The sequence below is a fragment of the Sceloporus occidentalis genome, unplaced genomic scaffold (assembly GCF_023333645.1).
Source record: "Sceloporus occidentalis isolate IW3139 unplaced genomic scaffold, rSceOcc1.0.p SCAF_29, whole genome shotgun sequence".
NCBI lineage: Eukaryota > Metazoa > Chordata > Lepidosauria > Squamata > Phrynosomatidae > Sceloporus > Sceloporus occidentalis.
Window position 1 is genome coordinate 3,862,673 of NW_028317009.1, and position 16,314 is coordinate 3,878,986.

The 16,314-nt window shown below is 46.4% G+C and overlaps 1 pseudogene; it reads right to left on the reverse strand.

Annotated features, from left to right (window-relative positions):
* Window positions 1-16,314, reverse strand: part of LOC149299118 (ryanodine receptor 3-like) — a 208,647-nt pseudogene that overhangs the window by 12,843 nt on the left and 179,490 nt on the right.

Sequence of the window (16,314 nt, forward strand, 5' to 3'; positions counted from 1 at the left end):
ACATGGCACCATGGTTGATTGTGTAGTGATTTGTGTTTGATCAGAGATGTAATTGCACATTAGTTAGGACATCCTTGACTGAAGGAAAGGACTCTGATCCAGATGAGCAGCAGCAGCAGCAGCTTGCGTTCTCGTAGGGTAGTGTTTGTCAGTAGTCGTCTCCCAGGGGATCTGAGGAGTTTTGGCTTTGGGTGACTCCTCTGTCATCCATTGTGGTCTTTGTATTGTTTGCGGAAACAATCACCGGCAGGGAAAAGTTCCCAGCAACGTTCCTGGTACATCTTCCGTACGTAGGATTCCTAGAAAGGATATGAGTGGCGAGATCGATGCATCCGTGAAAGAATCGATACCCTATCATCGTGTTAATCTATGAACAAGTGGGATTTGATCAACAAATTTGGTAGAACCTGAACCTCTAGTGGTTGAGCAGAGTGTAGTTGCTAAGTGAAATGTGAAGCTTATCTGAAATGTGCAGAATGAGGATCTATTATTTCTGGCAAAAGAGGAGGAGGGAGCAGATCAGGGGTAGGCACTATGGTTAATGATGCCTCGGTGCAATAACACAAACGGTAAGTAAGTCGAATATATGCATGTACTAACACCAAAATGCAAACCTTCTGTAACATGGATTAACTGTAACAAACAAAACAAACAAACAGCGTACGCTTAGACACTGAGTCAAACAAACATCACGCATCGTCACGTATAGATATGTACATGCGGAGTAACACAATCAATCAATCAATCAATCACATTGATATGAATGATTGATAGATAATCTTGTTACTAACAACGCAAATATGGAGAGATGATGATGATGACGTAAACTGTGGAGTCTGGTAAATTGTGACATAAAATGGTGTGTGGATTGATGAGCACTGCTAGCGGTTACTGAGCTTTTGGGAAGGACTGTTTGTTTGTCTGCAGTGTAGGAGGTAGCGATGGATTATCTACATGCTGCAAGGAAAACTTTCATGTTGTTTGTTTGTCCTCTGACAGACATCTGAGATGATAGGTTTCTTTTTTTGGGGTCTGTCTGGTTCAGTGAAAGCGTAGAAGGAAGGAGTAGGTTTGAGGAGTTTTTGAGCCGAGTTGGAAGGTGTGAATAATTTGACAGCTAAAGATGATGCCGATATTCCCTTTGAGCACTGAATAAGATTGCAGTACATGGGCTGCACACATTATTGGCTGATGGACAGCGACAAGTGTGACAATGGAAAGCTAATCTATTAAATATATTCTTCTCTGCTGTATTCACAGAGGAAAATGAAATGCCAGGTAATATACAGCAGGATGAGATAAATGCCTCAGTACATGTCGCCTGTCTAACGCAGGAAGAAGTGCAGTGCCGCCTAAAAAAAATCAAAATAGACAAATCACCAGGTCCAGATGGCATTCACCCCCGCGTTCTAAGGGAGTTAAGTAATGTAATAGACAGACCCCTATTTCTAATATTCAAGGACTCTATAGTGACAGGGTCTGTTCCCCAGGACTGGCGCATAGCAAATGTTGTGCCAATATTCAAAAAGGGGACAAAAAGTGACCCGGGGAATTATAGGCCTGTTAGTTTAACTTCTGTTGTGTGTAAACTGTTTGAGGGTTTCCTAAGAGATGCTATTTTGGAGTATCTCAATGAAAATAAATGTATGACTCCATATCAGCATGGGTTTACAAGGGATCGGTCCTGTCAAACTAACCTGATCAGCTTTTATGAGGAGGTGAGCTCAAGACTGGATCGGGGTGAATCGCTGGATGTCGTATATCTTGATTTTTCCAAAGCATTTGACACGGTGCCACATAAAAGGCTGGTACATAAAATGAGAATGCTTGGGCTGGGGGAGAATGTGTGAATGTGGGTAAGTAACTGGCTCAGTGATAGGAAACAGAGGGTGGTTATTAATGGTACATACTCTGAGTGGGTGACTGTTGCTAGTGGGGTACCACAGGGGTCAGTTTTGGGTCCTATTCTTTTTAATATATTTATTAATGACCTTGTAGAGGGATTGCATAGTAAAGTATCAATCTTTGCAGACGATACTAAGCTCTGTAACGTGGTTAACACAATAGAGGACAGCGCACGATTAAAAATGGATCTGCATAGGTTGGAGGCTTGGGCTGGGATGTGGCAGATGAGGTTCAACACAGATAAATGTAAGGTTATGCACATGGGGAAGAAAAATCCAGGCTGGGAATATGTATTAAACGGGAAAACACTGGGGACGACTGACATGGAAAAGGACTTAGGAGTTTTAGTTAACAGTAAATTTACCTGTAGCGACCAGTGTCAGGCAGCTGCTGCTAAGGCAAATAAAATCATGGGGTGCATCAAAAGGGGCATAGATGCCCACGACAAGGAAATAATTCTACCCCTGTACAAGTCACTAGTCAGACCACACATGGAATACTGTGTACAGTACTGGGCACCAGTGTACAAGAAAGATATAGTGGAGCTGGAGAGGGTTCAAAGACGGGCAACCAGAGTAATAAGGGGAATGGGAGGATTACAGTACCCAGAAAGATTATCAGAATTGGGGTTATTTAGTTTGGAAAAAAGACGGCTTAGGGGGGACTTAATAACTATGTATAAATATATAAGGGGGCAGTACAGAGATCACTCCCAGGACCTATTTATACCCAGGACTGTATCTATAACAAGGGGACATCCTCTACGGCTGGAGGAAAGAAGGTTTCTACACCAGCACAGACGGGGGTTCTTTACAGTAAGAGCGGTGAGATTATGGAACTCTCTGCCAGAGGAAGTGGTGATGGTAAACTCAATAAAAGAGTTCAAAAGGAGCCTGGACGTGTTTCTTGAAAGCAATAATATTACAAGTTATGGATATTAGATTAATAGGGACAGAACGTTGATCCAGGGATTTATTCTGATTGCCATATTTGGAGTCGGGAAGGAATTTTCCCCCTGGTATGGGGCAATTGGCATCTGCTTCATAAGGGTTTTTTGCCTTCCTCTGGATCAACACAGTAAGGACACAATATGTATATAGGTTGAACTTGATGGACTTTGGTCTTTTTTCAACCTTATGAACTATGTTACTATGTTACCTTTTGCGAAGGATTGTGTGTCTGCAGTCTAGGAGGTAGCGATGGATTATCATCTACATGTAAGGAAATGTTTCATGTTGTTTGTCATCAAATGTAGATAGACATTTGAGATAGATAGACAGACAGACAGACAGACAGATAGGTAGATAGGTTTCCTTTTTCGGGGTCTGTTTGGTTTAGTGAAAGTGTAGAAGGAAGGAGTAGGTTTGAGGAGTTTTTGAGGCGAGTGGGAAGGTGTGAATAATTTGACAGCTAGAGATGATGCAGATATTCTCTTTGAGCACTGAATAAGATTGCAGTACATGGGCTGTACACATTATTGGCTGATGGACAGCGACAACTGTGACAATGGAAAGGTGGTCGTCAATTGAAAGAAACAGGTGGGTAGTGTCGTCTATGTGGATTTTGTCATCTTGATTGCTGAGGAGTGACGTGTTTGTTGGTTAGTTTACAGATGATAATCTCTATCCTCTTAGGGGAGGATGTTGATGGTTTCATGGCTATGGAAGGAAAGAGGGAGCGAATGAGTGAGATGCGAGGTGAGTCCATGAGACATTTACAGATGATTGATTGCCTGTCCAATGACGTTCTTGTCCGTGTCTTTGTTTGGACAGGTCAGCGTAGATGAATGCCTCTAGTTGACTTTGGTGGTTAGTTAGTTAGAGGTGTGTGTGCAATGTTGAGATTGTAGTCATGCGCAACTGCCTTGTGTTTCTGTCTATCTATTTACAAGCTCAAGTAATTAACTATGTAATGTTATATAGGAGTTGTTTGTTTGTTCACCCAATAAATACCAGTTATACTAGGTATGTATGATGATGATGATGATGATGATATCCCATGGAAATGAGCATACAATTAAATAAAAACAAACGGCTTTTATTTCTTTATTATTTCACAACCACCACCACCACCAACATGTGATGATGATAATGTGGAGGAAGAGTTTGTAAGTAATTTGTTATGTGATATACGAATTGATTTGATTGATTGACTTCAGTGACAACAGAAACACACTGAGCTGGTGTTTAGCACGTGATGTCGTTATAATTCGTAGTATAATTATTTCGGACACCACATGTCATTTATTTATTTAGTAGATGTCTTGCAGACATAGAGTTAGTTAGGTGGAGACACGACAAAGGGACACATTTGGAGAATTGGCTCCATTGATTAGTTTTAGGAAGCGCAAAGGTGTAGTATACTTACAAGTCATTGGCCGAGTTGTGTTCCTGTAATGTGTGGGTTTTAAAGCCATGAGGCGTGGTATTACGGTAGTCATTTCCGATGCCACGGATAAAGCATTTAGTCTGGAAAGAAGAGTCGAGAAACAAACAAACCTGTGAGTGTATGAGAGAGCGCGCGGTCCCTTTAACTGTGTCGGGTGTGGAGATCCAATGGACCATAGTGTTTGATTGGTGGGTTGGGTGCATGTGATAGTCCAGGTGCGACGCGTCAACCACCTGTGTGCGATTGCTCGTTGCCTTGTCTGACCAATCGTGTAGCGGCAACACTGCTATATCTGTGTGGGGCTGACTTGGAACGAGCTTGCTTGTCCGTGGAGCTTGCGTTGTGTAAGTGGACGCGTTTTAAGTGGACTGATAGCAAATTATTCTCCTCTCTAGAGGACGTGAAGCCGGCACATTATTCCCCGCTCTAGAGGACGTGAAGCCGGCGCATTATTCTCCGCTCTAGAGGACGTGAAGCGGGCGCATTATTCCCCGCTCTAGAGGACGTGAAGCCGGCGCATTATTCCCCGCTCTAGAGGACGTGAAGCCGGCGCATTATTCCCCGCTCTAGAGGACGTGAAGCCGGCGCATTATTCCCCGCTCTAGATGACGTGAAGCCGGCACATTATTCCCCGCTCTACTAAAAATAATCGTTAGTTGCAGCCCTACTATGTATACTTAGTGAAATAATGACCCGTTTTATAGCATGTCATATAACCGGCTGTATGGCGGGGGGAAATAATAACATGTATTTCTCTTTACGTGTGTCCTTTCTGTAGGTTCTGGCTTTCTTTCTGGATTCCAGAGCGCTGCAGAAGACCCTGCAGGAGCTGCCGCTGTACATCCGCCTGAATGTGGATGCAGACCTGGTCCAGGTAATGGCTTCTTTCCTCGATTAGGAGAGCATAATATTTATCATAGCACAAACGCCTGCGAGATTAGATTACCGCAAAACTGATCTCTTTTGATAATAATCCATTTTTGAATCTCCACCGGTCTCCAGACACTGAATTGAAGAATATGCAGTGTTTGTTATTTGATTAGAATAAAAGCATTTTTATTAGCACGTGCCATGTGAAGCTCGAGGCAGTTTGATGAATTGTGTGGCCGCACCTGCATACTCCTGTCTCTGCATAAAAGTACCACACGTTGCTAACCCTTTCATCACTATGGGGCCAGGGCCGAACGGCGGGGGTATTAGAATCAATGTTTTCAGTTAGTAGCCTGCACGCTTTGTGTATTTTTACCAAAGAAAGACCATGGCATGAGTTATGGCGGGTATAGGTCATAGAAAAATTGTTCCAGTAAAATCTAAGGGGTATGTGGATTCATTATTAATTAAAAATGAAACGCAGAAATCTCATGGTGCTGTCACAACCGCAAGGGATTCTGGGTAGGCGCACGCCAATAAGGTCAACAACGATCACCTTTTGCCTCTATTTAAATGTTGTTATACCCAGATCCCTTGAAAGTAGTTGCCGCCGTACAGGACATCTTGTAGACAAAACTCGGGAAGAGATGCAGCAGCCAGATCGCCGCTCGTGGACGGCCGTTTCGTCCTTAATGGGACTCGTCAGCGTGAGGTTGTGATACTGGCTTAATACTTGAGGCTTGCCCCCCAGGCCGCCCTGAATCTACCTTAAAACGGCGCCGCCATTGAAGTGGTCGATGATTCGGCCACGCCAGGGCCGTCTTTAATGCCCGGAGCATCCGCGGTGTGCCGGCGCACCGAGATGCCATTGCAGCCGACGCGACTGTGACACGCTGGCCGCTTTAAAATCATTAAGCGGCGAGCGTGCCTGCACAGTGCCACCCAGTGTCTTGTTCCGTGTGACTCTGCCCCCTCGAGCGGCACGTCACATCGTCAATGTGATGGGCCGCTCGAGGGGGCGGAGTCACACGGAACAGCTCCTCGTGACAGGTAGAAGAGCACGTTGGGGGACAGCAGCAGTGAAGGATGGCAGCCAAAAAAATGTAAGTATTAAAAAAAATAGTTGGGGTAATAGGCGGAAGGGAAGCCATATTCACAGGGGGGGGGGGGCTGCATCGGGACAACACTATTAAATGCGAAATGGGGGTGGCTAGGGGGTATAAGCACACAACAGGGTGGTTGGGGTACCACATAAATCAATACACAAAGGTGGGGGGTGGGTGTCTGGATTCAATATACATGGGTCAGTCATTAACAATGCAAAGGGGGGCATCAATACACAAGGGAGGGGGGGCTGGCTGGGGACATGAAATAAATCAATACACAAGGGTGTTGGGGCATAATGAACAAAAGGGGCTGGCTGAGGGCACAAATCCACATGGGGCAAGGGTGTGGGGGAAATACATTAAAACAAAGGGGGGGGGGCTGGCTGGGGCATCAATACACAAGGGGAAAAACAAACAAACAGCAAACCAGGGCTGCAACTAACGTTTATTTTCATAATCGATTAGTTGGCCGATTATTTTTTCGATTAATCGATTAATTGGAGAAAAAAATGAATGTAAATTTGTCATTTATTTAAAATAATGTAATAAACAAATTATATTAAATACAAACAGCATAATAAAAAAAACTTTGATAAAATGCATTTCTTGCCTTTATTTTGCAACCAGCCCCCCCCCCCAATTTATGCATGTTTGAGCCCAGGCTTGCCACGCTGCCTCCCAGACATGCCACGCTGCCTCCCACATATGCCACTCCACTCTGCCTCCCACATATGCCACTCCACGCTGCCTCCCACATATACCACTCCACGCTGCCTCCCACATATGTCACTCCACGCTGCCTCCCACATATGCCACTCCACGCTGCCTCCCACATGTGCCACTCCACGCTGCCTCCCACATGTCACTCCACTCTGCCTCCCACATATGCCACTCCACGCTGCCTCCCAGATATGCCACTCCACACTGCCTCCCACATATGTCACTCCACTCTGCCCCCCACATATGCCAGTCCGCTCTGCCTCCCACATATACCACTCCACGCTGCCTCCCACATATGCCACTCCACGCTGCCTCCCACATATGCCACTGCACGGTGCCTCCCACACATGTCACTCCACTCTGCCCCCACATATACCACTCCATGCTGCCTCCCACATATCCCACTCCACGCTGCCTCCCACATATGCCACTGTGCCTGATACACCTTATACCCCGATACACTACTCCATCCTCCCCAGACATGCCACTCTACCCCCAGATATGCCACTGTGGCCCCAGATCTGCCTTATACACCCTGATACGCCACTCTGTCCTCCCCAGACACGCCACACTGCCCTCCCCGCATATGCCTTATATACCCTATATGCCTTATACCCCCAGATATGTCACTCCGTCCTCCCCAGATATGCCTTATACCCCCCAGATATCTTATAGTCCCCTCATAGAGTCACAGACCATACTTTTATAAATAAGTACTGGGTTAATCTTCACTGCCCCCAGGATTTAGATTCCCCTTAGTTTGCCCCCCATTTATCTCTAACTGCACCTTAAGTTAACTTTAATAAATTAATCAAATTAACCCTCAGTCCTCATCATTAAATTAACCCTAAACACCCCATTAACCATAACTGCCCCTAAATTAACCCTAAAGACCCCATCAACCACAGCATCCCCTAAATTAACCCTAAACACCCCATTAACCATAACTGCCCCTAAATTAACTCCCACCTCCCCTAACTTTCAGCAGCCCAAAAATTAATGTTAGATGAGTGTCACAGCCATGTGGTTGTGGCCTTCTGGGAGAAGGAAGGGGGCGGGGCCAGTTGTCACAGTGATTACAGGGAGGTACTGGTAAGTAGGAGCTGCTGGTGTGAGTCAGACTAAACGGATTATATAATGAGGGGGATTTTGCTCTGAAAAAAAAACCCTCATTTAATAATCGATAAAAATCGATTCAACTAATCGATAATGAAATTCGATTAGTTGTTGCAGCCCTACAGCAAACCAGTGTGGAAAGCATTTTGGATGTGGGTGTCAGTGTCTTGAGTGTAGGTGTGGCAGAGCCTGTTCTGGTGTCTGTGTGTTTGGCTGTCTGTGTGGCAGGGTCTGTCATGGTGTGTATGTGTTTGGGTGTCAGTGTGGCAGAGCCTGTCCTGGTGTGTGTGTGTGTGTGCGTGTCTGGGTGTCGGTGTGGCAGAGCTTGTTCCGACACAGGGACAAAATTGGCTAATGCTGGGCTGTCGGGGACAAAGTTGCTCACTGTGGACTGTGTTATCTCGGTGCTGGTCGGGTTCTATGTGGGCAGTGTGGACACCAGGGCTGGCTTTGGGAGTGTGCATCCTGTGATCGATGCCTGTAATTTAGGGGGTTTTAGCTGTTATGTGATTTCCAGTTGATCTGTATGTGCCAAGGTGGGTTTGTGTGTTATGTTGCTCTGCTATGTTTCCCTACATTCTTTATGTATGTATGCCTGCAAATTCAGGGTTTGTCTTTCTTATTCGGTTGATCTATACATGCACGTGCTGTTTCTTTTCAGGTGTTGTTTATGTGATCTCTACCTGAACTACAGGGAGTAAGTAAAACAGAGGTGTGGCTTAGTGAATGAGGGACAAAGGGACTCTGTGGATAATTTTAGGCAGGGGCCCAAGGAAATGCCTAGGGTCCAATTTTTCTATATTTAAATTTGATTTTGTTCCAAAGAATAGCTGTTTTGTTTAATGTTTTAAACATATGTTTCTCTTATTACTAGTCCCGTCACATTACATCATCAATACGCGTTAGAAAATCAGGAAAAGATGGGCACGGATGGTGTGGTGATTTGGTGGCGCGACAACGCGACTTGCCCCCCCCCCCCCCAGGCTTTAGGCTGCCAGCCCTCCCCTGCAGACAACCTCATGCTGACGAAAGAGACGTCAACGAGCGGTGAAATGGCTATTGTGTCTCTTCCCGAGGGCTGTGCTGTACAGCGGGCAATGACTTTCAAAGGATCCGTGTATAAAGTGGATCTAGAGGCAAAAGGCGATCGTTGTCGAGGTTGGTTGTTTGCATGCGCCTACCCAAAATCTCTTGCGGTTGTGGCGTCACCCTGAGATTTCCGAGGGAACGGCAAGCCTTCTGGTTTTGTCTGGCGTCTGTAGATGAGATATTTGTAATGATGCTGTAACGTAGGCCAAAGAAAGGAAACGGACCTTTTTGCGATGGCGCAATAGGTATGGAGCGGAGTTAAAGCAGCAGTATCGGAAAGAAGAACACGCTCTGCGGAAACTCGATCCGTGCTGAATGGAATCTGTTGTATCGTGATATATATCCATCGCAATAGTTTCTGGTCTGCGATATTACCGCCTGCGTTTGGATTTGCCGGGGGGGTTCGACTGAATCGTTCCACCTCCGCTTGCTATGGAGCACAGCAAAGGGTATTGAGCTGATTTGTAGAAGTTATTCTTATTCTCAGCGACATTCTCGTTTATACGATGCAATGTATGTAATGCTAATTCTGAATATTTCAAGAACATTCCACGCTTCTTTGTAGAGTCTAATCTATGATTTTGGTTGGATTGGTAGTAGTTTAGGTGCGCGATTGCTTCTAGTTTTAGGCTTTCTGGCGCTCTGTGCGTGTCGAGTTGAACTGGATGCTTTTGTCTTTTCTTGTCTCTAGGAAGAGGTTCCTCAAGAAGTTCCTCAGTTGAAGGTAAAGACAACTATCGCTAGTCAAGTAGCTAAAGGGGCATCTGTGGGCTCCACGCAAGAAGAGTCACTTCCCCTGCTGAACCTGGGCAGAGATCCCGGGGGGGGGGGGGTGACAACCATCCAGGATCCCACTTTGTCTGCACTCGACGAGGATCTGGAATTTCTGCTCGGTCTGGAAGCGCCGCTCACAGCTGAGGCAAGCGGCCAACCCACTGTGGGAGCAGAATGTGAGGAGAATGACCTGCAGGCGACCCCCGAAGGACCCGGTAAGTGAAAAAGTCTGCGACGTACATTGAGTCTTTGCCTGGTGTGTTTTTTGAATGCCTCTATGCGCTAAGGGAGGGATGCCCTGCGGCTCTCGAGGTCCATGCATTGAATGTGTACTACGGCGCTTACAAAAAGTACGTGCGTGGTGATCCCGGTAATTGTCCTTTCCTAAGATGTTTGTGTGTTAGTTTGTTTGTACCAAAGGCAGCTTTTGACACACGCATGCTTTGGTGTCTGCTTCATTTAACAAGGCTGGATCTTTACAGGTGCCTGAACAGTTGTTACCCAATTTCCTCCAGAATTCTCAAGCACTGCGTCGACGTATCGTGGTACGGGAAGACTTTCAAACACCAGCAAATAAACAAACAAACACTTGGTGGGCTTGTCATAGACGAGACGCAGTCAGCTCCATCTGTGTTTGTTTGCGAAACTACAGGTTGACCGTAGAGCGTCGGCTCCTTTTAAAACGGAGACAGACGACAGGTAAAGATGCTAGCGACGCATCGATCGACTGGGCCTGCTTTGAGCGGAGGACTAAACTGATGATTGAAAGTAAATCTAGAGTAAAATGTTGTCTATGAGATATTGGTGGAAAATGGTTGTTTGTGGCTACTTGAAGCAAGCTCTCGATAATACTCATCCGTCACCTTTTTTGCAGATGCCGACGTTATGGAAGATGTCTGTTCAGCTGCCGATGAGAAGCAGACAGAGCTGACTGAAGAAGATCTCGGAAGACTGGTTGGACAGCGTGAGACGTGCAAATTGCACACAGCGATGTGTCGTCGCACCGCCGGGAAGGACGTTGAAGTCGAGCGCCGAAAGGGAGCCATCCCCGCTGCGATATTGGGCACAGACCGTTGTTAAGAGTATGTATGTCCGAGGGAATGTCCTGCGCTAGGTAGGGAAGTAAACGTACGATTGCGTTTAGCGTCAGTTGCGAGAGTAAAGGCGTGCTTCTCGTGACCGTTTAGTATCTGCGCGGTAAGACACCGAGGTCAGACGGTTGACTGTTTATTGCGACGGGCACTTTATTGTATTTGAAGAGAAATGCATAAAGAAGTTAGCAGCTTCTTACCACTTACAGCACTTACCGATGAGCAGAAAGCAGTGCTTGAATTTGGCCTAAGATTTCATTTTCAGAGAATTTGAGATAGTTGTTTAAGATACATTTCAGCAATCATCAATCAGCTGTCATTAAAAGAGAAACGAAATAGCAACGCAATGCGGTTTTTCATTTCATAGAGTAAGACAATGAACGGCACAACCTTTAGTCATTCTAATAGACTACCGGTAAAATGACCAAAGAATCAAACAAACACACGTTGCATACGTCTACAGACGGTTAAGGCACTTAATCGATTGAGTTCGGGTCTGTCAAAATGTTGTTAACAAACATTGTGTATTTGTTATACTGGGGCAGCTGACGGTGGCTCTTGAATAGCGAGGTCTGTGTTTATGTGACTGATGGCATGGTGGGTGTTGTAGCGGGGAAAGCGGTTGTTTGTAAAAGTGTGGGTCTAGGTCTTTTCTAGATTCATTCAGATGCGGTGTAATGGTTTATCAATACATGGCGCTATGGTTGATTGTGTATGGTGGTGCGTTGGTTGGTTGATTGATGATCTACTGTAGTGATTTGCGTTTGATCAGAGATGTAATTGCACATTAGTTAGGACATCCTCGATTGAAAGAAAGGAGTCTGATCCAGATGAGCAGCAGCAGCAGCTTGCGATCTAGTAGGGTAGCGTGTGTCCAGTAGTCGTCGTCTCCCGGGGGATCAGAGGAGTTTTGGCTTTGGGTGACTCTGTCATCCGAGCCGGTGTTTGTTTGTATTGTTTGCGGAAAAATATCACCGGCAGGGAAGAGGTCCCAGCTACGTTCCTGGTACATCTTCCGTACGTAGGCTTCCTAGAAAGGATATGAGTGGCGAGCTGGATGCGTCCGTGAAAGAATCGATCTCCTATCATCGAGTTAATCTATGAGCAAGTGGGATTTGATGAACTTGAACCTCTAGCGGTTGAGCAGAGTGTAGTTGCTGAGTGAAATGTCAAGGTTATGTGAAATGTTCAGAATGAGGATATATTGTTTATGGCAAAAGAGGAGGGAGCAGATCAGGGGTAGGTGCTGCTATGGTTAATGATGCCTCGGTGCAATAACACAAAGGGTAAGTAAGTGGAATATATGCATGTAGTAACAACAACATGCAAAGCTTCTGTAACATGGATTCACTCTAACAAACAAACAGCATACACTTACACACCGACTCAAACCAACTGACAAACATTATGCATCGTCACGTATAGATATGTACATGCAGAGGGGTTACACAATCAATGACATTGTCATGAATGATTGATAGATGATACTCTTGTTCTTAGGTTTCATTGTTATTGTCGAAATGTAATGACTCGATGAATGTGTACGTACCTGTCCGGTATGTTCCGTTTCATCCTTATTAATGATATACATTAGAAAGAACCTGGAAAACACACAAATGGAGAGAGGATGATGATGATGATGTTTATGTAAACTGTGGAGTGTGGTAAATTGTGAGATAAGATGTCTGGATTGATGAGTACAGCTAGCGGTTCATGAGCTTTTGGGAAGGACTGTGTGTCTGCAGTCTAGGAGGTAGCGATGGATTATCATCTACATGTAAGGAAAAGTTTCATGTTGTTTGTCATCAGATAGATGGACAGACAGACAGATAGGTAGATAGGTTTCTTTTTTCGGGGTCTGTTTGGTTTAGTGAAAGTGTAGAAGGAAGGAGTCGGTTTGAGGAGTTTTTGAGCCCAGTGGGAAGGTTTGAATAATTTGACAGCTAGAGATGATGCAGATATTCCCTTTGAGCACTGATAGCTAAAGATTGCAGTACATGGGCAGCACTCTGCACACATTATTGGCTGATGGACAGCGACAACTGTGACAATGGAAAGGTGGTCGTGAATTGAAAGAAGCAGGTAGGTAGTGTCGTCTATGTGGATTTTGTCATCTTGATTGGTGAGGAGTGACATGTTTGTTGTTTAGTTGACAGATGATAATATCTATCCTCTTAGGGCAGGATGTTGTGGGCAGTATGGTTTCTTGGCTATGGAAGGAAAGAGGGAGCGAATGAGTGACATGCGAGGTGAGTCCATGAGACATTTACAGATGGATAGTGTGACGGAAGCCTCCATCACTGGGACCACTGGAGAGGCCTGACTGGTGGCCTCCTCCCTATCGACTATGGGTCCTGGGTTTGTAAAGGCTTCTGTGGTTACCCCCAGCAGTTTCATGTCATCACCGGCTGAGGGGGATTATCTCCGGCAGACAGCCAGGATCTGCCATCAGGGAGTGAGCACCATTGTTTCGGTTTAATGTTTTATAAATCGGTCTCCCCCCCTACCTATTGTACGGTTAATCCCGTTACTGCCCCCGTTGTCTGTGGGAGGCGGATTAAGGGGGCGGTTTGTGTCCCAATTTCTTGTATTATGTTAATGTGTGTTTTGCTGGATCTGTCCAGTCCTGTGTGCGAGAAATAAAGGAGTCTTTGTTTGGTTTTACCCTACACTGAGCCTCGGCGAGTGACTGGGGAACCGGGGAAAGTGCGGTGTCCCGGGCTAAGGGAGCACAAGACGGCGGAGGTAGTCGGTGGGACTAGCCAGCTCCGTGACATTGGTGGCAGCGGTGGGATTTCTTCTTAGTCTGAGGGACAATTACTTTCTACCGGGATCGACCGACAGGACGGCAGACTTCGGTCGCCTTGACGAGGACACGGATGTGGTGTCAGAATTCCAGGGGCTGCTGCGGGCCATCCTCTCCTGCTACACCACTACTCTGCCAACAGAACAATCTCCAGAATCTGAGGCGACTGGTTCGACGGCAGAGGGCTGTTATATGCCGGGGTCAGTGTCTTCCAAGCTCCGAACAAAAGATTAGAGACCAGCGGGAACCACGGATGTCATTCCCGGGACAGCAAACCCAGGAGCAATGGGTATCCGAATCGGACAAGCTGGTCCAACAGGAGGTAGAGTTGGAAGATCACTATAGGGCTCTGCAGTGGTATACAGAACAAGCATATTGGGGAGCTGCGAAAGAATTTTCTCCGGAGGGCTATGACTTTGGGGGCCCGGGATTATTATGGGACAGTCTTCCGGAGGGTCCGGACTTTGGAAGTACAGCGGAGTGGCGGATTGAGGACATCTGGGATTTCAGGGAGTGGGACCTCCCAGATGCACTAGGACTTAAAGGTGATTTAGACTTTTTAACTACACAGGAGTGGGAACTGGAGAAGGCGTCTAAAAAAAACTGTTTGACCGCGTTCAACAGAATGCCCCAGTGTCCAGGGATTTTGTGGATGTAATCGAGCGGTCATCTGAGGATGTCGATGCAGGCGGGGTGGATGGGACTGCGGTGTCCGCCCCTGAGTCACAGGGATACCGGGCAGCTAATCCAGATCCGATACCAGAGCTATGTGACTTTACGCCACCACCGGATCCAGAGATTGTGGATCTGATTGAGTTTACACCTGAGGATGTTGGTCGTGGAGGGCTTGCAATTGGCTTCTCTTCCCAGGGAACGGAAGAAAGTTTTCTGGGGGGTAGTGGATGGGACTGCGGTCTCCACTAGCACCCACCCAGCTGAAGAGCTAGCAACAGGGCAGAGCGCTGCTGGCTTGTGCCCTACACCTTCAATGGCTACTGGGATCCAGGGAGATGCGGCAGCTCACATGTCCGGGAGCGCAGGAAGCGGTCCTCTCTCCCCAGCGGCAGGCCGACCCACAAGATTCCCTAACCCTAGCTGAAGCGTTGGCAACCGGACAGAGCGTCGCTGGCCTCTGCCCAGCACCTACCAAAGCGGCAGGAATTCAGGGAGGAATACGGCGGCCGACCCGCCTCCCCAGCAGAAGCAGGGAGGTGGAACAGCCGGTCCATGTCCCCAGCGGCAGAACCTCATTCCGGGACCGGGTCAACCTGACCTCCCTCCTCAACGGCAGCAGGAGCGGGATGCAGGAGGCATCCCTCCCCAGTGGTACCCGGGAGATGGCGCAGCTGGCCCATCTCCCCAGCAGCAGCAGCAGGAGCACCAATTTGGGGAGGGCATCGATGGGCCCAATAAACTGACTTACTACGGAGTCAACCCGTTTGGGGTCTCATCCTGTGTCGGTCCAATTCGAAGGGGGGAGAATTGATATATAGAAGTTATATGGGGGGGTATGAGGCTTTTGTGGAGGCAGAGTGCCCCATGATATGGCTTTTAACCCTCTTTATGCCACCCTGCCTCTAGAAATGCCTTTTAACCCCCTATATGCCACTCTGCCTCCAGAAATGCATTTGAACCCCCTGTATGCCAATATGTCCCATGATATGCCCCTGGCATATAGGTGGGTTTAAGGCGTTTGTGGAGGCAGAGTGGCATAAAGGGGGTTAAAAGGCAAATTGGGGGGTATAAGGCATTTTGGGGGCATAGTTGCAAGCAGGGGGGCAGATGCGCATAAATGGGGGAGCAGGTTGGCAAATAAAAGGAAATCAAAGCCAAAATGTTGTCACAATCATAGATGAAACAATAGTTTACATGAATGAATACAGTACTAAAAGTTTCTTTCCGGAATATCGTGAAGAATAATGATGTGATCACTGAATCAAATGGAACTCAAATTTTCATGTCAATATGTTTGCAGTAGCAAATGTTTGTTTGTTTGGATTCCATTATGTCTCAAATGTATTTCGTTTATTAGGGCCTTTTGACGCTTTTGCTTTCTGTCATTTTAATACAAATAATGTGATGATAAAAAGAATGTTTTCTGGTTGTCGATTGTTGCAAAGTAATCACTGAGCCGTCCAGCAACTTCTTCGTCCTGAAGAAGCGTAGTACCTGTGAGACGTTTATCGTTCTGTATAAAGCAATATCAACCGGCTCCTGTCCTAATGCATTTCTGGTGTGGATCTATTGATATATTTACATATTAGCAAAATCTCCAAGCTGCGTCGAAAGCCGCCTCAGTGCGCCCATTAACATATCATTAATCAGACAGGGGCGCAAACAGACAATGTTTCCATTTACGTGCCAAAGGGAGAGAATGTTTTTCTGCTCTGTCGGGTCGCGCCGTTGAGTATTTTTGGAGGAGAATCTCCAAGGAGTTGATCAGAGGAAG